Here is a 27,278-nt window from a genome sequence, read left to right on the forward strand (position 1 = left end):
GTCCGAGCCACACAAGTCACCCCATCCTGGATTCCCCTAGGTCTCTAGTTTTCAGAAATGCACAGGTTTGGTAGGTTTCCCTAGGTGGCGGCTGAGCTACAGGCCAAAATCTACAGGTAGGCACTTTGCAAAAAACACCTCTGTTTTCCTTCACAAATTTGGATGTGTCCACGTTGCGCTTTGGGGCGTTTCCTGTCGCGGGCGCTAGGCCTACCCACACAAGTGAGGTATCATTTTTATCGGGAGACGTGGGGGAACGCTGGGTGGAAGGAAATTCGTGGCTCCTCTCAGATTCCAGAACTTTCTGCCACAGAAATGTGAGGAACATGTGTTTTTTTAGCCAAATTTTGAGGTTTGCAAAGGATTCTGGGTAACAGAACCTGGTCCGAGCCACACAAGTCACCCCATCTTGAATTCCCCTAGGTCTCTAGTTTTCAGAAATGCACAGGTTTGGTAGGTTTCCCTAGGTGGCGGCTGAGCTACAGGCCAAAATCTACAGGTAGGCACTTTGCAAAAAACACCTCTGTTTTCCTTCACAAATTTGGATGTGTCCACGTTGTGTTTTGGGGCATATCCTGTCGCGGGCGCTAGGCCTACCCACACAAGTGAGGTATCATTTTTATCGGGAGACTTGGGGGAACATAGAATAGCAAAACAAGTGTTATTGCCCCTTGTCTTTCTCTACATTTTTCCCTTCCAAATGTAAGACACGGTGTAAAAAAGACATCTATTTGAGAAATGCCCTGTAATTCACATGCTAGTATGGGCACCCCGGAATTCAGAGATGTGCACATAACCACTGCTTCTCAACACCTTATCTTGTGCCCATTTTGGAAATACAAAGGTTTTCTTGATAGCTATTTTTTACTCTTTATATTTCAGCAAATGAATTGCTGTATACCCGGCATAGATTGAAAAAACACTGCAGGGTGCAGGTCATTTATTGGCTCTGGGTACCTAGAGTTCTTGATGAACCTATAAGCCCTATATATCCCCGCAACCAGAAGAGTCCAGCAGACGTACCGGTATATTGCTTTCGAAAATCTGACATTGCTGGAAAAAGTTACAGAGTAAAACGTAGAGAAAAAGTGATGTTTTTTTCACCTCAATTTCAATAATTTTCTTTTTCAGTTGTTATTTTCTGTAGGAAACCCTTGTAGGATCTACACAAATTACCCCTTGCTGAATTCAGAATTGTGTCTACTTTTCAGAAATGTTGCGGTTTCTGTGATCCAGCGTTGGTTTCATGCCCATTTCTGTCACTGACTGGAAGGAGGCTGAAAGCACAAAAAATCGTAAAAATGGAGTATGTCCCAGTAAAATGCCAAAATTGTGTTGAAAAATTGTGTTTTCTGATTCAAGTCTGCCTGTTCCTGAAAGCTGGGAAGCTGGTGATTTTATCACCGCAAACCCTTTGTTGATGCCCTTTTCAGGGAAAAAACCACAAGCCTTCTTCTGCAGCCCATTTTTCCCATTTTTTTTAAAAAAAACAAAATTTTCACTGTTTTTTGGCTAATTTCTTGGCCTCCTTCTGGGGAACCCACAAAGTCTGGGTACCTCTAGAATCCCTAGGATGTTGGAAAAAAAGGACGCAAATTTGGCGTTGGTAGCTTATGTGATCAAAAAGTTATGAGGGCCTAAGCGCGAACTGCTCCAAATAGCCAAAAAAAGGCTCGGCACAGGAGGGGGAAAAGGCCTGGCAGCGAAGGGGTTAAAGAAAGTTGCTGTGAAGTGCATGGAATTTCCTGACTCCCATGCTCTGGCTTCAAGCTGGCTGCAGTGACAAGGTGGAAGTGATAGGTGAGTTGTGTGAAGGCAGAGCAGTCTATTCAGTTGCATGTTGAGCTGTGCTCACCTTCACACTCCCCAACCTGCCAGCAGATTACCCATTCAGGCACACCTATTCATTCTATTGTGTGACTGTCTGGAAGGAATTCACAAAGGCTGTCAGTTACACCAAGTCCTGTAACCCAAGACAGGCCACAGAAACAAAAGGCCAAAGGGCAGGATAATGCCACCTTTCTAAAAGTGGCATTTTCAAAATTGTAATTGAAAATCAGACTTTACCCTTAACAAGGATTTTTCATTACAATTTCATAGATACCAACCATCAACTGCTACCTGTTCCCAACTAAAAGTTAGCACTTATAAAATGAAATAAGGCAATCCAATGTTATCCTATGGAACACGTATGACTCATATAGTGAAAAATTAATTTAGGGGTTTTCCATTGGCAGGACATGTAAAACTTAAAAGTACATGCTCAACCTTTTAATTACAATGCACCCCGTTCTGTTGGCTACCTAGGGCCTACATAAGGGGTGACATATGCAATAAAAGAGGAGTTTATGGCTTGGCAAGGCTGTTATATTGCCAAGTCGATCTGACAGTTTAAAACTGCATCCAGGCTGCAGTGGCAGGTCTGGGACATGTTTTAAGGTGCTACTTAAGTGGGTGGCACAATAAGTGCTATAGGCTAGTTAGTAGCATTTAAATTACAGGCTCTGGATATATGGTAAACCACACTGCGAGGTACTAATAAGTAAACTAAATAAGCCAATTAGGTGTATGCCAATTAGACAATGTTTAAGGGAGTAAACACAGGCACTTTAGCACTGGTTAGCAGTGATAAAGGGTACAGTTCTGAAGCCAACAAAAAGAAATTTCAGGGTAAAAATGTAGGTACGCATGCAAAATGTTTGGGGAAGACCACTGTAAGGTTGATCGGTATAACAGCATATTTATTTCATTTGGGATTGTTCCTCCTAGGTCACTTATGATATCCCTGACCAGGCTTGGGTAATCCCTACATGACTGACCTCTTTGAGAATGCATTCCTTTACCTTTTGTTGTCGATACGTTAGCTACTGAGATTATGCTTGATGTTGTTTACCACACTGTTTTCCTTGTGGGGTCATACATTAAGGTGGTTTGGTAATACCAGATCTTTACAGATATTTTACACTGGCTCAGATTGCTTCACGCAGATATGGTTTCAAACAGAACAGCCACGTAATGTGATACAAATATTATTGGTAGCTCACACTGGCCTGAAATATGTAACAAAGTGACCAGGACCCTGTCTTAGATTCCTACCACAATTACATGGTGGGTGTCCTGCAAAGGGTAGTTTATAAGGCACGTATGAAGCATCTACTAGCATAAGAGGCAGAGTTCAGGAAAATATTGATTGCACTGGGTTCATGATAATTTCAGGATTTTAGGGCCTGATTTATATGTTGGGGGTAAGGCTAGGGGGTAAGGCTACTCTGTTGCAACTGTGATGGAGTATGTTTATCGGCAATTTAAATGTTTGACTGCATCTCAATTTATAATTTAGATGCCGGTAGTCCTTCAGTTTACTCATGGCAAAGTATTCCATCTCCACCATGATTAAACTCCTGTGACGAGTTTTCATTACCCATAAGGGGCAGTGAAACTGTTAAATGATCCCCTCGGTATTGGAAATAACTCCACTGTTTCAGCTGAGCTGACTGGCGGAAGTGTCGTAATACAATGTTCCCACCGGTCAGCCCGGTGAGAACATCGCCTCATTCCCACAAGTTTGGCGGTTGGCTCGTCCAACTGCCAAACTCGTAACGAGCCCCATAGTCTTAAAAATAGTTTTATCATTCTGGAAATATTCAATCACTCTTGGGGCAGCACCCTATTAACAATATAGTTGTGTTATTAACCAACACCTGGCAATCTATTTAGAGCAAATACTTTGGGCTCACAGTTGCAAAATATAGGAATACCCCATTAAAGTTGGTGGGACTAGATCATTGGAATTTCTGTTCTTTAAGGACTTGATCATAGAACACTCTATGGAGCATAATGATGCTCTAAGACCTACAGATGACAGCTGTCATACTTATGCCTAGAGATTAAAAGAGTTTTGTAAAACTGAATGCACACGTTTAACACAAACTTTATACACTGTGATTATTACACTCCTTAGTTCCACCGCATCTTTCTAGAAAATGTTAACCACTGACGTAAATGAGGTGGTCACAGCAGTTGTTTTGTAAATTTACCTTTCCTGTCCTTCAACTGAATGTGAATATTTTATGTGTAACATGTATTCAGTTAATATAAATGAAAATATGTGTTTGATGCTGTGGAACAAAATGTTATGTAGTCAGTAACTTCAAAGCCCCTTGAAGTGACCTCTTTACCGAAATAATCTGGAATAAAAATCAGAAATCCTTTTCGTTTTTTTTTCTTAATAACTAAAACGAGGATGGCTATTGCTTGGTATGAGTGCCTGTCGAACACACACCGTGCCTAGTTGCCTTTTGCAACAAAATATTTACTGTAAACTGTTGCCTCACTCAGGCCTAAAGATACTGATGAATAGTATAGGTACTGCTGCAGAACAAGGCTGACCGCAGGCTCAAGATACAAGTAACCAAGATGAATGGTGTATTAGTAGTAGCAGGAAACTGGGTTTGTAACATTGTAATAAAAGAGATTCTATCAAATAAACGGCAAGCTATGTGACAAAAAAAATATTAATCAATCCAGGAAGATCTCGAAAGATTAGGAGATGCTATGGTTAACTATCTGATATCAAATGCTGACTAAATAGGAGAAGCTGCAGGGACCAACCACCTGTAATGCAATATGCTTACTTTTTATTTATTTCAGCAATCCACTGCATCTTTCATATTTTTAAAAAACAGAAGAGATTCGATGATAATAAGTAATCAAGCACATCTGTAAAGTTCAATCGGTTTACTTTTATGAAATGTTCAAACTAATTAATAAAGTTTATTTAAAAGAAACATTCAATTTAAGTCAGTCTGGTGGGTTTATTTTAAAACACTATCTTTGGGGATCACGATTTCCCGTTAAGATCTTTAAAAACAAACTACGTGGGTCAGCGTGTAACGACTATTATAGCTTAAAGAAGCGTCTAAATGTTACTTCTTCAGAGGAGTAAAGGCAAAGGATGATGGTCTATTAAAAAACCCAGGCTCCTGGCTCTAAATGTTGCCGGAGCAGTTGGACTATTTCAATGGGTAGATTAAAAAGGATGCATATTATGGTTCATATTCAATCACAAATAACTGCAAGAAAACTTACCCGATCGTGCTTTCCAGTTTTCGAACGTTAAGGTTTGCGCTCCACCCCCCTGTTCACAAAATCATCGCATAAATACTTTATACGTTTTTGATCCCTCTTTTCTACCTCTAAACGGCAGCAAATATCTGTCCTCGCATTCAAAGTAACTGGAAATGCTTGCTTTTAGGGAAGGAGTCCTAAAGACTCCCTCGGCCGCACGTGTTTGCAGTTCAGACGTCTTCCAAATACAAAACCCATCTCCAGCAAGCCAGATTCGGCTGAGCGAATGTGGGACAAAGGTCACCTACTTCTCAATGTGACCTACGGGTGTTTGGCACACAGCAGCTCTCTGTGTACGTCAACTGCAATATTATCCGATGTTTAATATGAGCTGCAAACTGTCGAAGGCAAGTAATGCTGCCCTTCTCCAAGAGAGGGGGGACGTAGTTGTGTAGCATAAGCAAAGTGCTCAAACAGATTGTTCTGCAAAATGCCTTGAAAAGCAAGTAGAAGTATACAATCGTATAATATTTTTCTTACAAAAAAATGAAGATAGCTGCACACTATCCTCCAGTGCAAAAAGGTAGTAAAACCACATCTATTAATGAAGCATTCATTTAAAAGTTGGTGAGAGATGCATGCATGTTCACAGCACCAACAGTGTAGTGGGCAACTGCCAGCACTGAGCACTTACGGGGGCATTTAAAGAGTGGTGATCAGAGGGTATACATCAAATACTAATGGATGCACTATCTGCCAGTTACCTTTATGCAGAGGATTATACAGAGGTGGAGCCTACGCTGGCACTGCCATCGCGAGAAAAAAAACAGAGAGCGGGGTAATCAACATCCAGAAAAAAGAAAATTCCACCACGTCAGATAAACAGATTTTTCATTTTCTAAAAATAAACCTCTGCTATGGGAGTTCTTTGGAAAATGGAAAAATACTGAAATGTCATTCCTTCATGACTCCTGATCTAAGCAGCCCAAGGCATATTTAAACTCCTCTTCCACGTTCCGGAATCAGTTACCCAGGAACCTGGCCTTCTGAAAAGAAATGATGAAAATCGACTCAATTCATTTCGTTATTAACTTAATGTAACAGCAATGACAGATGGGGAATCTTCATAATACAGTTATAAAATGACCATAAATAAAAATTACTTCTACCTATGCATGCTAAGTTGCTCCACTCTGCATCCTTTCAATAGATTTTACAGCAAAAGACATAAAGTGAATGGAGTGAAAAAAGCATAGTGCTGGCACGAAGTATGTGGGGTGGCCTTAGGAATTCCATAATGCCAATTTAATTCTGATTATAATCATGTACATTAGGCTGAAGAGATTACCTCAATAGAGAAAAACAAACCAGAGATGGAGGTGCGTGGTGGTAATGGGATTTCCAGCACTGAAGAGCAGTTTACAAAAACGTATACACTCTGTTCAGATAGCCACATGGGGGCCTATTCGCAAACTGCATTTTGTAGTACACTTAGTAGTAATACAAAATGTTATTCACAAACCTAAGAGCATAAACGTCCACCTTTCCTATTTTTTCTATGGAGATATCCTCACACATAGACCTTACAACTTAGCAATAAATGTGGGAGAAACATGAGGAGTGTCCGGAAAAGGAGAAATACTATTCAATTGGAGAGGTTTAGGAAAGACTAAAGAGGGGTTTAGGGAGGGACAGAGGAAGTTAAGGAGGAATGTGCACCACCCACTAAAGAGTAAGCCCATGGATACACAAAATTGCACTTCTAAAGTTACTGTAGCTACAAGGGCCACAGAACAGCAGCTCAGAGCTGAGGTCAAGCTCCATACATGGCTAACCGCTGGTACTGCAACACCCTTGCACAGAAAATAACAGAGGCAGGGACCTAAAATAAAACCACATGTGAAATAATGTTAAATTAAAATATTTAAAACAGTTAAATATAAATAAACATAATATGTTAGATCTAAAAATAGCACTAGGTATTTTTTCATTCTATACATCACTTTCCAATGATTATTAATGCACAAAAATATTTTTTTTACATTGTGTGGCTTTTTTAACATTTTAAATTTCAGAAAAATAATTCTAATTTAATATATTTAGATTAATTAAATATTCAATTAAAAATTAAAATACTAACAATGTAGCCTTTTTTCTTCTGTCCCACATTCAAAATAAACATATACAATAATGTTTAATAAAAAATTTTTTAAGCTAAATAAACTTTTCAAATGTTCCCTACTGTTTACCACAGGGAGACTTAGCAGTAGGGGCGGAGATCCCCGAATGGTCAAGTATGGGGAAAACCAAAAAAGGCTATTAAAATATGTTATATAATAAAATTATAACCATGTACTCACTTTAGATGTTTTTACATTAAATCATTTTTACTTATATTTAAACAATTTTAAATTATGTTTTTTTATTTAACATTATTCCATATGGGGTTGTATTTTAAGTCCGTACCTCTATTATTTTCTATGGGAGGGTTTTGCAGTATCAGTGGTTGGCCATGTGTGGTGTTGAACTTACTTACTACTGTTTATTTTGTGGCAGTAGTAATGTACATTTGTAAATTTAGCTCCACCCTCTTTTTCAGGGACTGGAGACATGTAAGTTTACACTTCTGAGCAACTTTATCCTCAAATTTTGTGTATAGCTAAAAGTAGTAAAGTTACTTACAAATGTAAGAGTAAATTGCATGTGTAAATTACACACAAGTGTAATATTCCTTTGTGAATAGACCCAAAGAGACATGTCTTATACGGATAGTGTAATGAGGTTCTGAGATGTGCTACAAATGTGTCGCTGTGAATATGAGATTGGGGGAGGAGTGAGGGAGATGAGGGAAAAGTTGAAGGTAAGACAGCTGCTTTTCTTTTTTGTAATAACACTATTTATTGGATTTTCTTGTTTATAAACTATTTAAACATTACAATCAGACAGCAGAAACAGCTGTTAGCAATAAGCAGGTATATGGTTGTTAACTTCATATATGTTTTTTTTTTGTTGCTCAAATTAACCCCAATATTGGTCTATTTAGGTTTGCGTAGGTTCATCTGAGTGACAGAATGTGCCAGGATGATTATTTTATTCTGACTGTTGTTGGTTATATCTACACTACAGACTATGTGTGTTCCTTAGTCTCCTTTGCAAAAATGCAGTGTCAGCGTAACACCATTTTGTGAGAAGTACCACCAATCGTCCCAAAGTTTGCATGTTTGTGGGGCCAGTTCCTCGCTTTGTAAATTTCTGCCTCTAATAGTGAACGTGGTCCATTACATTCACCCACTCTAGGTTTGAGGATATTCTACTCCTTGCAGTGTCCCTTTTGCTATTCATCAAATCATTCCAGACATTGTATGAGTGCTCCTGGTAACCCCCAAGTTCTTACTGTATCCTCAGTAGAGTGATTTCAAATGTGAGGTCGATTTTCCATGCCTCCACTTCTGTCAGAAAACTTATTTACCTGCAACATCCCCAGTAGAGTGATTGTAAATGTGAGGTCGATGGTCCATACCGCCACTTCTGTCAGATAACGTAGTTACCGTCAATATGGTTGAATTTTGTAACAATCCCATGTAACATGAAGGAATGTGCATACAGAATCTTTGCATGTTGGAGGGTGTTCCCATTCCATCTTCTACAATCTTTTGAGAGTGTAGAAAGTACTGTGGAGGTAACTAAACTGGATTAGTCAAAGCCAGACTTGAAAGGGCGCTTGGTGGAATCTTAGCCTCTGTCTATTCACTATCTTCACTGGTGCTAGGCCTTTTCCCAGCTAGCACAGCGAGCTGTGATGGGTCTGAGTGTTAAGTGTTAAGGGAGTAATAAAGTTGTTATATCAGTGTGTCTAGCATAAACCTTGCTTTTAGGGGGTTGAATTCTGGGAGTTATGTTAACTGTTATTTAAGCTTCTATAGCGAGGGCTGTGGTCAAACCCTGCAAGATGGCAGATGCATGATCCTTGAGCTCCCTGCCATATCCTTTAATATCGAGCGCCCATTTCCCATATCGACGGATACCTCCCCAGTAGCCCTATCTGCTATGTCAGTAAGTTACTGACGGGTTTGCGGATGGGTTTGCTATAGCAGCAGACATGTTTATGTAAGGAAGAGTGCCTCAGCTTGAGTACACAGTGGAATGTAGTGGAGAGCCACACAACCTGGACTGCCGAATACCGACAACTAGTTACTCCTGGCTGCGACGTGACGAATGACTGCACCGGGCCCCCTGATTTATCAGGAGCAGGCTTTGGAATGCACAAGGGCCACGCAACAGACCCCGACGTGCACGTCCACTAAGCTACTGAGGAGCCCGATATCTGGACATTGGCGTGCACAGCGATTGACGCCCCATTCTACTGGTGCCCCTTTGACAAGGTGAGGGGGAGATTCGGGCCAGATGGCTGTGAAGCCCTATTTGTCCTTTGCGGGGAGTGAGGCACCAACTTTTCTTTCCCTTTGACTGGCATGCTTCGACATGCAGACCCGCCGATCCCTACCTCCATTTGCGCCACTGTGACTGGGACACCCAGCATGAGCACACGCTGTGATCTGGTCCTTCTGTGATTGTCTCATATCCTTCCTGATGTTGCAGTAATCAGAGCTTCGGACTGCAGCAAGCAGGAGGCTTACTTTGCTTGCACCTCACAGGGGCCGGCTTCATGGAGGTCTGTTCCCCAAGTGGGATTTCATCCACTTGACTATTACATATCAGGCCTTACCTCCTCTTTTGGGACTTCAGTGAAGCGTTCTTGCAGCTTGCACCAACTCCCTGATACCGGGCACTAACAGCTGGCCCCCTGGATGCTTGGGTGTGGGCCACTTTGCAACTAACCTACAAAGCCTTTGTGACCGGTCTGTGACAATCTTTTTGGCTTTCTGCATTCTATTTACGGATGTGGCTGCCCTTTGGCTCTGCGATGCTTAACAGAGGTGGTGTGCTTATTGCTGTACTTACCCACTCCACGCCCCTGGAGCGATAGTATTGGTGACCCACCATACAATGTGGGGGTAGATCAGATGTGGCACTATTAGACCATAATGCATGGCTCACATACTCACCATAAGGGTGTGTGAACTTCCTGATGCACCTCGGTTAGGCAATTGACCCGCCCCTCTTTAATCATGATGGGAGGAAGTGACAAGAAGAGCTCTATCATCAAGTCTTTCCTTCATGTATCTTCATAACAAAGGGGGTGAGGCCTAACCAAGACTGCCTTTGGGACGTACTCCTAAGAGGCTCCTGACCGTCCCCATCAAAATGCTGGCCAAAACTCACTGATTCCACTTGTTGGGTGGTCCGGGCATGGGCCCAATTTGCGGCAGGTGGTGGCCTGCCCGGGTGAAGTGCGGGCTGCGGCCGGCACGTGGGCGCAGTTGGCAGTTCTAGAGCATGAGCAGGCCGCTGAGTCCCAGACCTCTTGAAAGGAGCCCGAAGGTTGGTAGAGCAACAATTAGCCGAGGATCCCTGCTGGCTGACTGGGCCGCCGGAGACAGCGAATGGTCTTGGCTGCTCTGGGCTTGGCCTGGCGCAGCCTGGTTGGCATACCGTGGTTGGACTCTGGCGGCCCACAGCCTGGTGCGGGGGGCTGCCCCCCCAAAGTAATCCAGACAAGCAAGCGAGGAGGTAGGACAACAGCATGTCTTTGCGGTTTCCAGGGAGGCTTAGGAGGAGGTCAGGCTGCCTCGTGGGGACCCCAGTGGAAGAGTATGGTCCCCGCAGGAGAGAATCAGCAGTGGGGGCCCTGGCGTGAGAAGCTGTAGTAGAAAGCATGGGCCTCCCTGCTGGACAGTGGCCTGAAAACAAGGCTGGCCCCGGAACAAGTTTGCTGGGATCCTGCTGTGGGGCTCTTCCGGGAGGATGCATAAGGAAAGCCCGCTGGACTGCATAGGCTTGTGCTCACTTGACAGAGTGGACAACCAAGAGTGCTGGAGGTGAGCGTGGAGGAATCCTGGAGGAGCGTAGGAGTGGAGACATCGTCTTGTGCCGGGCAGGCTGGCAGACTAGGGAGGTACCCTCTCTTGATCTGTGTGGTGGCGGTTGGAGGCCCTATAAGGGGGAAATTTGCTTACCTGTGACTAGAATACAGTATTCTGGCAGTGTTGAAACCCCAGTAAATCGAGCATTTGGCCTGAATGGTTTGGGAGCAACACCAATTAGGGAAAGCACAGACAGGCTGGGACTTCCTAGGGTAACACCATAGAATACTACGCAACATCGACAACTCTGTCACGAGTGTCGAGGCAGTCGTCAGACAAGAAAGCTGGTGAGACTGAAGGGGAGCCCTCAAGGGCAGAGCTATTGGCTGCTATACAAGGTTCTAGGGAAGCACTGGAAGGAAAAGTTGAGTCAGTGGCGATAGAGGTGAAACTTCTGCGCGCAGATCTGTGTAAGTTTATCGATAACGTGCAAATTGCAGAGGGATTCATAGTGGAACTACAATCGGAGACGGCCAATCTTCGGAGGCAGGTGGAGGTGGTCACGTCCAAAAATGGAGCACTTTTGAGGCACAGATCAAAGATGTGGAGGGTTGAACTCGACGCAATAATGTCTGTCTTCCTGTTTTTCCGGAGAGGGCAGAGGGGGCGTCCGCTGAGCAATTCGTAGAATACTGGAATACTGGATCCGTTCCACTTTGCAGCCGATGGACCTCTAGCCTATGATCATTATCGAGTGAGCACATCATGCTCTTGTGGTGCCCCCTAAGCCAGGAGCTCCTCCTTGAGCTATTATTGCCAGTATCTTGAATTATAAAGATCATGACTGTGTGTTGCGGGCTGCCAGGGAGACTAACTCTGCTTGCTTTAAGAGACACAAGATTTCTATTTACCCTGACTACACTAGCAAGATGCAAACCCCCAGGAAAAGTTTCATGGAGGTCAAGGCCCAACTGAGAACTATGGAGATAAGATATATGCTGTTGTACCCTTCCAGGCTTTGGGTGATCTTTGGGGGAAAATCATACTTTTTGATATGCCTCAGGAGGTCTAGCAGTGGCTTGAGATTTGGGATAAGGTGCCCAGGAACAGGCTTGGGAGCTCGACGTCCACTGGTACGGCGGAGATGAGGGGATCTGCTCAGAAGCAGAATGAAGACACTACGGAGGTGGTTGGCCCTCTCCCGGCGGTGAATGAGCTGAGGGAAGTTGATATCCAAGACAATGGCAAATGCTTCATCTGGTCGGATGACACCGGTGGAGGATAGTTCATGTACTTCTAATCGGGATGGGATGACTGAGTCGGTACCCCTGATTGCAACTGGGTGGTTTATTTGGCAAACTCAGGAAAGTTGTGCCCATGATTTTCTGCTTTAAAATAACAAAAACAAACCTCGAAATTGTATTTGTTCAGACTAACCATCTTCAGCATATTGAATGTATATCCTTCTGAAACATAACTGTTGAAATTGCTATCAATGTTTTCCTAAAAAGCCAACGTGGTACATTACCCTGTACAGGGTTTAATTTGAGCCACTTTCACTTAGGTGGGAGGTATGGTTGGGGACGTTGGGGTTATGCTGGGTGCCTTGACAGCATTGGTCATATTGGATTTGCAGCAAATATATATTTGCTGTGTTACTGCTCATTTGCGAGGAGGAGGTGGGGGGTTCGGGAGTTTCAGTTGTGGTTTGGAAACAGTTAGCATGTTTAGGTTTGTTAATACAATGTACATGGGTTGCTGCCAGTACGGGAGATGAGCACGGAGGATTCCTTATTTGCAGAGAAGGATCTCAGGAGGTCCTTCGATGGAGTAGGAGACATGCAGGCCTTTGGTAGAATTCCTGAAGGTAATATCTTGGAATGTTGGAGGGCTCAGAAGATATACTACACAATATAGGGTCCACTCATTTCTCCGTAGACAGGGAGTACAGATTGCTTGTCTGCAAGAACTACGTCTAATGGGCGAAGAAACACAAAAATTAGGGAACAAATGGAGAGGGCAATTATTTCCGTCCACATAGTTCTCCTATGCTCGGGGTGTATCCATATGGGTGGCACCTGGAGTTCTATTTAGACACACTTACAGTGAAGCCAATGTGGAGGGTCGCTACATACTGATACAGGGCATGCTAGACGAGAAACCTAACCACGTATGCCCCCAACTCTGACGACTGTATGTTCTACGGCGAAATGCTAGATTTGCTAGAAGATACAGTGGGTACTCCGCTGATTTGGACTGGAGACTTTAATTGTGTATTGGATGGTGGCAAAGTCCACTATCGCCCAAGGCAGGGTACAAAACCACTCTTAGTGAGATCACTCAAGAGGGCAATGGACTGTCTTGGACTTCTAGATTGTTGGAGGAACTTGCACCCAGAGAAGCTGGAATTCACATGTCGTTTGAAGATACACAACACATATAGCCGTTTAAACCGTTTTTTCCTGGGAGGGATCACTGCCACACAAAGTCTGCAGTTAAGCATTTGGGTCGATTCCTTTCAGATCATGCGCCAGTGTTGTGACCTTGCAGTGGGGGCTTAGGCGGGGAGGGCGGCGGACATGGCGAATGCCCCTGATATTTCTTGGGGATACTGTAGGCTGGAAAGCAGTGACATCCTCATTGCGGGACTATCTAGAGCTGAACTGGGGCACCATGCAGAACAGAGCAGTGGAATAGGAGGGCTTCAAGGTGGTCACTCGGGAAACATGCATGAGTTCTACATGTGGAGTGCAGCGACAGCTGGAGGCAGAAGTTAAGGCATTAGAGAATAATTTGGCAGAGCTTCAAGGGGAGGGGAGACAGGCTCCGGCGACACGCATGGGGAATTGTTAAAGCAAACAGGGACATGAATGTGGTCTGGGAAAGGCTTGATAAGAGGACTCTAAGGGTCTATCGTCAGAGGTTGCGCAGGGAGGGGGATAGGTCGGGCGCCTCTATACTTGGGTACTGCAAAGGGAGACTGAGCCTGCCCCCATTCTATATATTAGAGACTCTAGGGAGGGTGGGGGTGTCTAGTAGAGACAAGATTTTGGCTGTTTTTGCCAAGCCCTTCAGGGCGATATACAGAGCGGGTCCCCCTGGTTTGGAAGGAGACCTCGATAATTTTGTGAGAGGGGCTGGTCTTCCCAGGCTGAGTCCCAAGCAGCGACAGGGCGTTGAGGAGGACATCTCTTTTTGAAAGAGCTATAAGAGGCCGGTAAAGCGATGAACAAAGCTAAATCACCTGGAGGGGATGGGCTCCCAGTGGAATTTTTGCAGACATTTAAGGTCACACTCCTGCCTAAGTTGCTAGAGGTATTCCTGGAGGCGAGGGATAGGGGAACACTGCCTGCATCAAAGCGGGAAGGGATGGTATGCCTTATGTTAAAACCGGGGGCAGATGCAATGGATCTCTCAGCTTACAGACCCCAAACTAAGTTAAATTAGGATGGTAAAATCCTGTGCAAGGTCCTGGCAACCAGACTGGGGGAGTGATTCAAGTTTGATCCATGAGGATCAATGTGGGTTTATACCGGTGCGTAGCACTGCTCTTAATCTGCGGCGAGTTGCACATGTCTTGCATGAGACCTCGTAGGCTGCCCAGGAGTTTGCCGTGGTGTCACTAGATTTGGCAAAGGCATCTGACACTGTTGAGTGGAATTAGTTGTGGACAGTCTTATGCAGCATTAATTTCGGGCCACTATATTGTGCATGCATGTGTCTCCTTTACGCAGACCCCACTGGGGCATGGACGGTGAGCAGGGGTACGAGGCAATGATTAGCCCTGGTGATTGAGCCTGTTGCAAAGTTATTGCGCCGCAATATGAATCAATGTGGAATACAAATAGGGACGTAATCCCATGTGGTCTCATTATATGCAGATGACACATTGATGTATCTTAGGTCACTGGAGAAATCAGTGCCTGTGCTCAAGCGGCTGCTGTCGGTGTTTAGTAGTTTTTCAGGACTAAAGATTAATGCCAGAAAGTCATTGTTGTTTCTCCTGGGGGAACTTAGGGGTAGGTGAGTGGGCCAACTGCCGGAGGTGGGGCTGAGATGGGAGTTGGAGGGGTTTCGATACCTAGGTATATTGATTACTCATAAAGAGGAGGCTCCCAATCATTTCAACATAGAGAGAGTAGTTAATGACCTTGTGAGCTCTGGTGCTTTTTGGAACAGACTTCCTCTTTCTTTGATGGATAAGGCAGCGATTGCAAAAATGGTGTTCATCCCTGGTTGTTTGTATCTGATAATATTTTATTCCCTTCTTTCGTAAGATGGATGGACTCTTGGTCTCGTTGATCTGAGTGTGATAGCATAGCAGAGTCTCCCTCTCTATACTTAAGAAAAAATGTGGAAGATGGGGGCTTGGCAGTTCCTGATCTACAGCTCTATTATTATGCATCACTGATACAACATGCGGCCAAGTGGATGGTGGACTCAATCTGGTGGGAGGAGAGACTATTTTGTGGCATGCTGGGTGGGGCCACACTGCCGCAACTTCTGATGAAGGGGGTAGTTCGGAACATCTGATACTATACCTGGTGAAGGTTACAGCATATTTGGTGAAGGTTACAGCCTTTATATGGGAGCAGGTAGGCAAAAAGATTATTTGACGAGCACCCTTCGATAGGGACTTGCAGTTATGGGACTTAGCACCCCTCAGGGCCATCGAGGAATGTATGACCATGGAGCTATGACGAGCGGGTGGCTGTCTGACAGCTGCAGACATTTATCTGGGTGAACGTTTTATCTCCTTCCAGGAGGCGCAGGAGATGTTTGGGGTGGACAGTGCAATTTCTGCAATATGCCAAACTGGAAAAGGTGGAGCAGGAGGTATGGTGTGATTTCCCGGAAGCCCCACAGGCTTCACAGGTCTTGTGGGGACTCATTCGATGGGAGGAAGGGCATCATCTGATCTCATTGTTCTACAAAGCGCTTAGGTGTGACAAGCCAACCACAGAGTGTGCAGCATGTAGCTCGTGGGAAAGAGATAAAGGGGAGGGAATTTCTGATGATGAATGGAAGAGGGCATTGGAACTGGTGTGCACCGTTTCATGCAACAATAGGTTTAATTTATTTCATTTTAATTACTTGCACCATACGCACATGACACCACATATACTGAAAAAAATCAATCCAACCGGGAAGGCTCGATGTGGGTGTTGTGGAGCACTGGGGGCTGCGTTTTTGCATCTGGCTTGGACGTGTGATAGGGTTCAGGCTTTTTGGAAGGAAGTGGTCCCTAAAATAATAGCTGCTCCTGGGCTCTCACAAACTCTCCGAAAACCTGTTTATTGGGGGTAATAACTAGACCTAAGGGGTGGAAGATACCATATAAGATGGCCCAACTGGATCTGTTGTTAGCAAAGAGGAGAGTGGCTATTGGGTGGATGGAAACTCAAAGCCTCCTCTTACAACAGTGGATAAAGGACTTAATGCAATGGGGGGCTGCAGAGGAACAACATATGTAATTTGTGCACACAGATGAAAGAGTGACGGCTGAAATTTTGGTTTGGAGGACAGCTACTTGAGAGCTTTACAGATGGAGATGACTCGAGCTCAGTTTCTTGCAGAAGAGGAGAGGTGAGGCACAGTAGGCTATCTGTTTAACAGAGAAGACCAAATGCATATAAGAATCTGTTGGGACAATAAGAGGACTGGCTTACCTAGCAGATATAGCCCACGTGTGAATAATTTGCCAAGTTTATTCCTGAGGATGGCATTTAACCCTGGGAGGATATGCCTGTTTTCATATAATTTTCAAGGTTTGGGTGACTTGGGGCTTTGCTTCTCCTGGTGTGGCGGAGTTATTTCATGGCACTGTCTTATTGCTTTGTTACACTGTATGTGGTTTGTATGCAAAACTAATAACATAAAGACAATTAAAAGTTGATGAAACACCATTAGCTACATCAGAAGATCAGGAAGACCAGCCACAAGACTTGCTCCTCCACTTATTTCAGGAACTCCAAGATAACATAAAAGGTGTCAAAACTGACCTCCAACAAGATAAATATGCCATTCAGCAAGATGCTGATTACACTGGAGAGAGGGTGGTCCAGACTGAAACCTCCATCAACAAACCAAGTAAAAGGGTTAGGTCCTGTTCCAAAATATTCTCCAACTTGAACATTAACATATCCTCTTGCAGGAGAAGTGTGAGGACCTTAAGAACAAGTCACGCTGCAACAGTATTCGCTTCAGAGGAATACCAACCAGAATCAAGGATGCTGACCTCACAAAATACCTCTCAGACCTCTTCAAAGCTATCCTCAAGAGAAAATGAGGTCACCTTATACAAATGTTTAGAGCTCATAGGGTTATCCCTCCGTACAGAGCTTGAAACTGCACACCGGATGTCCTTACTTGTATCAGCTGTTTCACAGACAAGGAGATACAAGCGAAGTAGGGTGATCGCACCTCTTTCAGCAGCGCATATCTTCTCTTTCAGGACATTTTGGTGGTCATGCTTGCCAAGCAACGTAACTTCAAGCCAATTAGAGACTTTCAGGTCTATCACAATACAAAGTACTGCTGGGCACACCCATTTCATATTATTTCATGGGAGGGCCAAACGCACAGCATGGCCTCGCTCAAGGGAGGCAAAACAAACCTCAGATCTACCCATGGAGGCTGCGGAGGATCGGACCCCTGAGATGCAGGTACCCCAAAGACCCACCTATTCAAATGGTTCTCAAACGACCATGGCGACACTGGCCCAGCCTCATGGAAATTGAAGCCAGCAAAGTTAATCTTTTGTAACATCCACTTTGCTCCACCACCAACAACTTATTGGAGAATGAGTAGGTGAATGATCTTACCAGTGCTGCACCTTCTGCTATCTCCATTGGTCTGCTTTACTGCGGGTCTAGTCCAAACTCGGCTTTTCCCCTTTCAATCCAAGACCGGGCAGGGACAATGTCTACACAGCCAGTAACCGCCTTTCAAACATCTACGGTGTGGGGGATAACAGCCCATAATGGGGGCAGACCTCATTGTTTGATGTTTTTTTCAGTTTCCTTTATGATGGGCTCCATAATTCATTTTAAAGGTTTGGGAATTAAGAGAGAAAAGGGAGAATATACATCGGTGACCATTCTCCATCACAACTGCTTCCTTGGTCCGGGACTGAGGAGGCCAAAGCGAGGTTTCTCATACCAGCACCCACAATGACCACTAAACCAGCAATGATATAAGTTGTGACATACAATATTCAGTGTCTCAATAACCCTTCCAAAAAACTTGGTATCTTGGGACGACTTATTTCGAGGGGTGCTACTATCTGCCTACTTCAACAGAGTTATCTTTTGAGGGCAAAATACTTGCATACTCAATTTCTGTTTGTTCCTGCTCAAATCACAAGCCTTCTCTTGCTCTACACAGGTAGGAGTAGTGAGCTCTATTGCTAAACGCATGCATTTCACCGAACACAACCACACTTCAGATAAAAATGGCGCGTGGGTGGTGGCTAAATGCCTCTGAGATAACCCGATCTGCATTGACTCTATGCTCCCAACTCCAGCCAAGAATCATTCCTGAGAGGCATTCTAAAGACCATCACAGCCTTTCCAGAGAGACCTTTGATAATTCGGGGATTCTTCAACATAGTTCAAATCGCACCCCAAGACAGCTCACAGCAGTGTTTAAGGGGGACCCCAGTATTATCTCCTGAGGGATGAATATGGCTGGCAGACTTAGGCTTGTTAGATGCATAGTGATTGTGACACCCCCTCGCAATCGAATATTCTTATTACTCAGTGGCACATCACACATACTGGAGGATTGACCTCATTCTTCTCAACAAAAGATTTGAGCACTATCTTTTAGACGCTGGCCAACTTCCCCAAACATTTTCAGACCGTGGCCTCATACCCATTGTTCTTGTGTGGACCGAACCCCATCCACGCGATCCATGAGCACCTGGAGGTTGAGGACTCCCTCCTCTGGGACCATGTGGTTCTGCCTGGGGTTCAGAAGAATCTTAACGAATATTTATCCTTGAATGACATTTGGACATGGACAAACGGGTTGCATGGGATGCCCTTAAGGCAGTCATTCGAGGATCCTTTATTTATGAGGTTGCATGTTTTAAGTGCATGCAAGAACTTACCTGGACTTGCCTGGCTGTGGATCTAATGAACCTTCAACAGCAGCACAAGCATACTCCCTCCAATATGATTTGCTGGAAACTGCTTGTAGTGAGGGGCTAGCTCAGTACACTCAAACTAGATAGAAATAATTACATTCTCACCAGACTGCGGGTTTGCATACATGAGGGGGACAAGAAACCAGGCACCATGTTAGCGCAGCATCTGTGCGCACATCAGACCCAGAGGCTCATTGGTGAGATCAAAGACAGCAATAGTACAATACATAACACCATTGAGGGCAAACTCCAGTTAATGTACAAGGCACACCATACACCCCAGGACTTGTGACATGCTTATTTACAATCTACCACTCTCCCTCGTCACCCTACCACGTCTGTGATGAAACTAGATGAACCTATTACGCCTCTGAGGTACGGGGGGGTTCATTAATAAACATGAGTCTTCTAAGGCCCCAGGCCCAGATAGGTTTGCTCCGTTGTTCTACAAGAGATTTGTCCCTCAACTTTGCTGCATCCCAACCACCATTTTTAATGACTTAACTTCTAACAAAGGAGCAACCCATAGCATTTTAGAAGCCTCTGTTGCATTTGATTTCTGTTCACAAGGGTTACTGGCCCCAACCGTTGGTTTGAGACCTTTTACTCCTGATGTCCCTGGGCCCAACCTACTATGGATCCTGAGCAACAGGGCTAAGTAGCCCTTCAGCACTTGACTCTCAGTGGTAGCAAAGGTCCAGCAGTCCCACTCCCCACTAGCTAGCAGTAGTTCAATATAGGCAATATTAGGTTATGCCCCACTAGTAGTCCAAGTCTCAGTCCACTGCGACTCTTGATTAAACTCAAAGGTATTCCAGCATTGAAATGCTATCCAGCAAGTAAAATTCCCTGGGGTTGTCTGGCAGGAAATCAATCTTGCCTGCACCACCAGAATTATAGCGACCGAAGTCTGAGAGCACATGCTCCCTTTCTGGACAATGAAGCTGCAGCGGCTATCTCCGGTAGGTCTTTGACAAGCGCGGCATGGCAGGGATGTGGCAAGGTGTCCTTGAGTTCCTCACACACAATCTTGTAGCAGCTGGGGGTTCTCAATGTTCCTCTGATGCAGGGTAAATTCCTCGGGTACACTCACAGGTAGTGGAATGCAATGATCCTAGTAATGGTCCTCAGTCATGGCTCAGGTCAGCTAAGAGTGGCCTTCCCCTGGCATTCAGGGTCACCTCACCTACTCTGTGAATGGGCTCTGGCTCGATCGCACAGCAGCAATCTTCATGGTGGCCACACCTGGCATACAAGGTTACCAACTTGCTACCACACACTAGCTTGTGGACCCACTGGCATGACAGCAATCTTCAGGGCAGCCCCACCTGACACACGGCGTTGCTGATGTGATACCACACACAAGCTTATGGCCCAATCAATATAGAAACAATCTTTACAGTGGCCCCACCTGGCATACAGGGTCACAGACATACGGGCAACGACCCGTTCAATGCAGCAATAATCACAGCTCACTTCAAAGCAGCCCTCCTCTGGCATACGGGTGTCGCTGACTTTTCCTTGCACACAGTCAATGGACCTCTCCCTTTGGCGCTGTCCTTTTCCTCAGAGAACACACTGGTCTTTGCAAAGCAGACAGCCGCTTGTACTCCAGGGTGCTGTCCCCTCACCCAGCTGAGAGATTATCAGACCTTTTCCCTCAGCCCTGGTCATAGCCAGAAGTCTTGCAGTGCTTCTCATCCCCCTCACACCCTGACTTGCTGGTTGACAGTCAAGATCTACTTCTTTAAGTCCATTTCCAGACACCAAATATGTTTTAGAGTTTGAGTCTTTGAAGGTTATGTTAGGGATCTGCATCCTTTTGAAGTGCCCTCTCCTCTGTTCTCTCTTCCTCCAGAAAGCAGTCTGTCAAAGCAGGAGCAACTCCAATAGCCCCAATGCACAGGCCATGGGACTAGAGGTTCACATTTGGATGTCAACCACAGTGATATGTATCTAAAAAGCTTATCCCCAGAGCCACAGTTCTACTGTTAATGTTTCTTTTATCAGCCCCATCTCCTTTCTGAGATGTGTCCAGGCCCCTTTCCAGGGACCTCGCTCTGAATCATAGAGCACCCTTTGAAGTGTACTGAAGAGCCAGGCTCTCCCTTCCTCCAGTTTGTCCCAGGTTTCTTACGGGAATACAGTAATATGCAAATTTATCTGGAGATATTCTTCTGCCTTCCTTCCACATGTTTTTCCATTCAGGCCTTGGTCTCCCAAAATGAAACCCAGAGTCTTCCGTGTATTGTACCACTCACAGGCACGCATACACCTAGCATATGCATGCAGCATGCACACACTTTACAGCACTACATTCTTCATGTATCGTACCATTCACAGGCACACCTACACCCAGCCATGTGTGTGTGTGCATATATATATATGTATATATATGTGCACTGCACTACATCATCCCTGTATCATACCACTCACAGGCACACATATACCCAGCACATGTATACCACATACGCACTGTGCACTGCTTCACACCAAACCAATGTAGCCCAGGGGTAAATCAAGCAGACAGCAGTGCTCCTGTAGTGTTCACTCCGGCCATAAAGATAAAAATGACATGTTCACTCTTACTGATCACTACATGGTATGATGCCACCACCGTGCTCATGCTGCCTATTTCCTGGCGTAGCTTTTCACCATGAAGAGGGTAGCGTTTTGAGTGCCTCCTCCAGTCCAAAAAGACTGCAATTTGTGAGAAAGGCGGATATCCCAGTGCACGTGCAGTATCTGTGCTCGGCCATGACAACAAAAATCAGCCCTAGGGATCCAGACATCATTTCAGTAGGGGCACTCAGGGCAGGGGTGCACGTCCATCAGCATGCGGGGTGCTTTCCTGTCCCACCATGCAGCAATACCTAAAACAGGCCTGGGCTTGATGCTTTGCCCTTCGTATCAGGCAATTTCTTTCCTTAATTTGGAACTTAAGCTTCTTGCCAAGATACTGACCAATACATTGGACAGGGTGCTTCCCGATTTAATCCACTCTAATCAGGGTGGCTTTGCTCTCAATCGAGCTACCAGTGCTAAAACCAAACATGTGTCCTGCATCTGATCAATATAGCCAGAAAGAAGGGAAAAGCAGCGGTCATCCAGACCCTCAACGGAGAAAAAGCGTTTGATAAGGTAGATTGAGGATATTGATGTCTTGCAGAATTGGCCCGGTGCCAGATTCATTGGCAGGATCTTTGCCCCCGTTACACCACCTGCAAATACATGGTATCTCATTATGCAGAACCACCTTCAAGGTGTCTGCTCTCGTGATTACCTCCTCCTTACCCTCACTAAGCCAAGACAAATACTTCAGGCACTCATTCCCTTCCTGGAGGATGTTCAAGGAGTGGCAGGCCTCTAGATTAATATGAGGACTTGGTACTTGTTGGAGGTAACACTCTGGTAGACTCACTGGACACTGCTACACCATTCCACTGCTCCATCAAATCCATCAGGTATTAAGGCATCCAGCTGACACCCAACCTTCACTTCCTTATGCATGAGGCTAAATCTTCACTAGCAGCATGAAAGAACCACTCTGTCTCCTGGGTAGGGTGCATCTCTACAGGTGACCTTATTACCTTGCAGCTGTACTTATTTCAATCCATGTCCTTCCCTATTGGGATAGACAATATCGGATGCATACATGCGATCTGCATGAATTATTTATGGGCAGACAGTTGATCAAGACTTGCCACAAAGACATACCTGATGCACCCAAACGAAGGTCGACTGGGTGTTCTGAACCTCGTAATTTACTTTCCAGCTTCACAGCTACAGCACATGATTGCAGGGGTAAATGGAGATACAGACAAGCAGTGGTGTTATGTTGACTAAACTCTGGCAGCCAGAACTATCAGAGAAGTGCCATTAGTTCCCAAAAGTATGAGAGGTTCACTGTTATGTCTTCCCTGTTATCTGGGCCATGCTTGCTGCGTGAGACTCCACCGCATGAGAAACAGCCCTCACCTCTTTTCCCTTTCCACTTTTGCCCATTGTGGATAACACAGAGTGCACAACAGGCACGTCCACGCGTAACTCCTAGACCTACAGGACTAGGGACTATTTTTGCCTTTGAGGCATCTACATTGATGTCCTCAAAAAACTTCAGAGCACCATCTAACAAGAACATACTATCCCTATATTCCACTACTTTTGAATAAGGCATTGGGTCATGCAATACAATAACAAAGCCGGCGCCACCAGGAATCTCACATCGACTAAACACCTAGCCTCTCAAATCTATAGCATTCTTAACTTCCCAGCGACAATATGCAAAGCATCTTTTCAAAGGCAATGTGAGAAAGACCTTAATATCAAACTCAACTCCAAGCAATGCACAAGATCTTCCTTTGCACTAATAATTTTGCCTGTCATGGTCAAGGCCGAGAGATTTGGGGAAAAGAAAATCCGCCTACATATTATGTGGTCTTGCTTCTCTTGGGGGACTTTTGGGACAAAATCTTCCTTGCCATCTCCCAGATCCAAGGTCAAGAGATTGAGAAACTTCCTATCCTGAGCTGGCCCTACTCTGCATACCATCAGAGGGCTTCTACCTACTTCACTTGATGGTAAGAAGATCTTTCATCTCCTATTGGCTACTAAGCACTATCCTCCCTCTATGAAGGAAGCCAAACCTGTGATTTCTGGCTAAATAAAGTTTGGGTTCTCTTGGGACAAGGGAAACTGGACTATGATCTCACTAACAAATCTAAACTTTGCCTTAAATTGTGAAACCAAGTTATCTCTTATTTGAACCAGGACTTTGGGGTAGTTCTTACCCCCAAATGTTGAGAGCCCTGGGATTAACCGATCCTTCATTAGTCTCTCGATTTGGTTCCTCTGTGACACTGGGTGGATGCTGACTTATGAATGTTTCGTATGTATGGGGGTAGACTGATTAGGTAATTTACTCAAAGGCTGCTTGCCTGTCCACAGGTAGTGTCATGTAGTAAACCTGAGCTTGCTGAAAAACCTAGCTGGGATAATATATGAGTAGTTTTAGAGTACAGAGTATTTTGGGCAGGGCTATCATTTTGTAAATTGTGGTCCTGCCCAGAACTGAAAGGGGAACAGCAGAACATCTAAAAAAAAATCCTCGCGCAGGGTATCCATCATGGGGGCAATATTTTGATCCCAGCACTCATTGGGGAACAATGCTATGTGGATACCCAAATATCTGAATCTACCAATTCTCACAGGGAACTTTGTTTTCCAAATGCCTTTCCAGCCAAGGCACCAACAGCAACCAGGACTGTTTGTCCCAGTTCACTGTCACACTAGAGATTTTTCAATATCTGTTCACTAGTTGGGGAAGATCTTGTATGAATAAAAGGACATCATCATCCTAGAGCAATATGTGGTCCTCAGTTGGTCCATTCCAGAGGATGCCCTTCAGGAGCATTTCCTTCCTGATTCATTTGGCTATGGTCTCTATTGCACGGGCTAACAAGAAAGGGGAGAGCAAGCATCTTAGTCTTGGGCCCAGCTCTATTTTATATGGCACACCATTTGTTCTCAACCTAATCCATATTGCTGGGTCCAGGATTTTACCTCAGCCTATGATTTAGAGCCCAGATGTCATCTCTGCGAGGGCCAGAGGCAGAAAATCACTGCTTATAGAATTGAAGGCCTTTTCGAAGTCAATAAGAGTGCGCACATGTAGCCCTTAAAAGTCCTTGGCTCCTGATTAGTGCTGATGGTAGATACCAGAGACTGTGTCAGGTGCCCTCACCCGGCATAAAGCAATTTTGGTCCCAGTATACCAGAAACGTAAAGACCTTTATCAGCTTGTTTTTAGCAAATATTTTGGTCTTTACATTGATAAGGGATATCACCTGATCGAGGGAGGGGAGCACTGGTTTCTGAGCACTTGTTTCAGATGTACTCGCCTCGCAAAGATAGTCAGGCAATATACCCTTCTGAGTGGCTTTATTAAATAGGGATAATAGATGTGGATTTACAAGGGAGGTAAATCTCTTACAGAACTTTATTAGCTGGGACGCTGTTAGGACTTGTGGTTTTCTCTAACTGCATTCCAGGAACACTTCTGAGATCTCAATTGTTCTTATCAGTAAGCAGAGTTTAGGGTTCCAATGTTACAGGTCTGTGGTCTGATAGTCCTCAGGAAAGACTCTAGAACCCAAACACGATTCAGGTATCTACTGTGGGAAGAAAGAAGTGATATATGCAAGAGAAGGGGGTTGTATGCACTACAATGTGTGCTCTGGTGGTACTGCGTGACTCCACAGGTCAATGGTCAGTGACAAACCGTAGGTTTTTTACCAGTGAGAGAAGGCCATGTTTTATTGCTCTCTAGAATATAGGGTGGCATGAGAGTTTCCCAATCTGGACTCAGAGTCTCCCAAACCCAGGCATTCTGTATTGAGAAAGTGGCATCACCTATGGAACATTTTTAGTACATGTAATGTCATTTAGAAATGCTGCTGCCTTTTCTTGATTTGTTGGTATATTTGAAGCTTTTGTTACAGGGTGATGCCACTGATTACCCAATGTATGATAAACTAACTTGAATGAGATTTAGGCCCTCATTTAGAACATGGCGGTCTGGACCGCTACACCGGCGGTGGCGGTCATTACTGCCAACAGCATGGCGGTCCAGACCACCATGTTCTGAACGTGGCTGAAACGCCACAGTGAAAACGCCGCCGCCGCCACCAGGCAGCCTGGCAGTGGAGGCACTTCAGATCTGCCAGGGCAGCTCTGCTCCGGATAATGAGTTGCATTCCTTCAGCCTTTCCCTGGCAGAAAGGCTGGGGGAATGAGTGACTCAGGTCCCCCCTCCCAATGCACTGCCCTGTTGCGCATTTCACTGCCCAAATTACGGGCAGTGAAATGCGCAACAGTTGCTGCTGCACCCGCCTCACAACTACATTGGCGCTGGCTCCATTTGGAGCTGGCGTCAACGTTCAGGCCTCGTTCCCCGCCGGCCCAGCAGGAAGATCATTATGTGCCCGGCAGGGGGTTCTTCACGCTGGCGGTCTTCTGTCGACTGTCAGCACAGATCTCGGAGATCATAATGAGGACCTTAGTCTAGTTAATGGGAGGGGACGCGCATTTTCAAGCACCAGGGGGCCGAAGAGGAGGCGGCGGCAGGCATCACAGCAAAGGGCAGGAGCCCTTTAAATTCCTGACAGCGCTCCCACCTCGCGGGACGCGCATTTTCAAGTACCAGGGGGCCGAGGAGGAGGCGGCAGGCATTACAGCAAAGGGCAGGAGCCCTTTAAATTCCAGGCAGCGCTCCCGGTTCGCGGGACGCGCATTTTCAAGTACCAGGGGGCCGAGGAGGAAGCGGCGGCAGGCATTACAGCAAAGGGCAGGAGCCCTTTAAATTCCTGGCAGCGCTCCCGCCTCACGGGACGCGCATTTTCAAGCACCAGGGGGCGAGGAGGCGGCAGGCATCACAGCAAAGGGCAGGAGCCCTTTAAATTCCTGGCAACGCTCACGCCTCGCAGGACACGCATTTTCAAGCACCAGGGGGCCGAGGAGGAGGCGGCAGGCACTACAGCAAAGGGCAGGAGCCCTTTAAATTCCTGGCAGCGCTCCCGCCTGGGCAAAGCCCGGGCCAAGGGCGGGCCCGTCCTTGCCAGGAAGAGGCAGGGCAGGCCCCCCCCCCCGACATCTCTCCAAAGGCTTTCGGATTGAGTGGCATATAGGCACGTGGCCGCCGTAAGGTACTCTCTTGGTGTTTCTTTCTCCATTGTCTGCTGCCCCATGACTGAGCCTAACCTCTAGCCCATGCAAAGTAACCTGTAATAGCAGCATTTAGTCATTATTATTGGGGCAGGTTTAAACTTTTAAAAATCTGCTGCTGTGCTTACATTATAAAACGCTGGCTTTCGTCTACAATTTTTTGAGGTGGGACTAACTCCCTACAAATTCTATTTCCGATTACTTGAAAGGTCGGACTCTGCCTGCGGGGGTCAGGGGTGGGATTCACCCCCCCAAAAAAGTTTGTTCTCTGCCCCCATCCAACCTGAGGAACTTTAACAACTTACTGGGATGGGGAAAAGGAAAGCCAGCGGTAACCCCACTGGGCTGGGAGGGGCAAAGAAAATTCCCCGACATGCCGCTGAAAACTGTACATTGACCCAAATCGATGACCTAAT

At 45.4% G+C, this 27,278-nt stretch overlaps 1 protein-coding gene across 3 annotated transcripts in view; it reads right to left on the reverse strand.

The window, feature by feature from the left end:
• Window positions 1–27,278, reverse strand: part of ACACB (acetyl-CoA carboxylase beta) — a 1,528,264-nt gene that overhangs the window by 1,483,351 nt on the left and 17,635 nt on the right. Inside the window, exon 1 of one of the 3 annotated variants that reach the window (XM_069214757.1) lies at window positions 5,089–5,160. The exons of the other annotated variants lie outside the window; for them this stretch is intronic. The gene's annotated coding sequence lies outside the window, so the exon portion shown is untranslated. Of the gene's footprint in view, window positions 1–5,088; window positions 5,161–27,278 lie in introns of those variants that run through there. 3 annotated transcript variants of the gene reach the window in all.

This window comes from Pleurodeles waltl, chromosome 11 (genome assembly GCF_031143425.1).
Source record: "Pleurodeles waltl isolate 20211129_DDA chromosome 11, aPleWal1.hap1.20221129, whole genome shotgun sequence".
Taxonomy (NCBI): Eukaryota; Metazoa; Chordata; class Amphibia; order Caudata; family Salamandridae; genus Pleurodeles; species Pleurodeles waltl.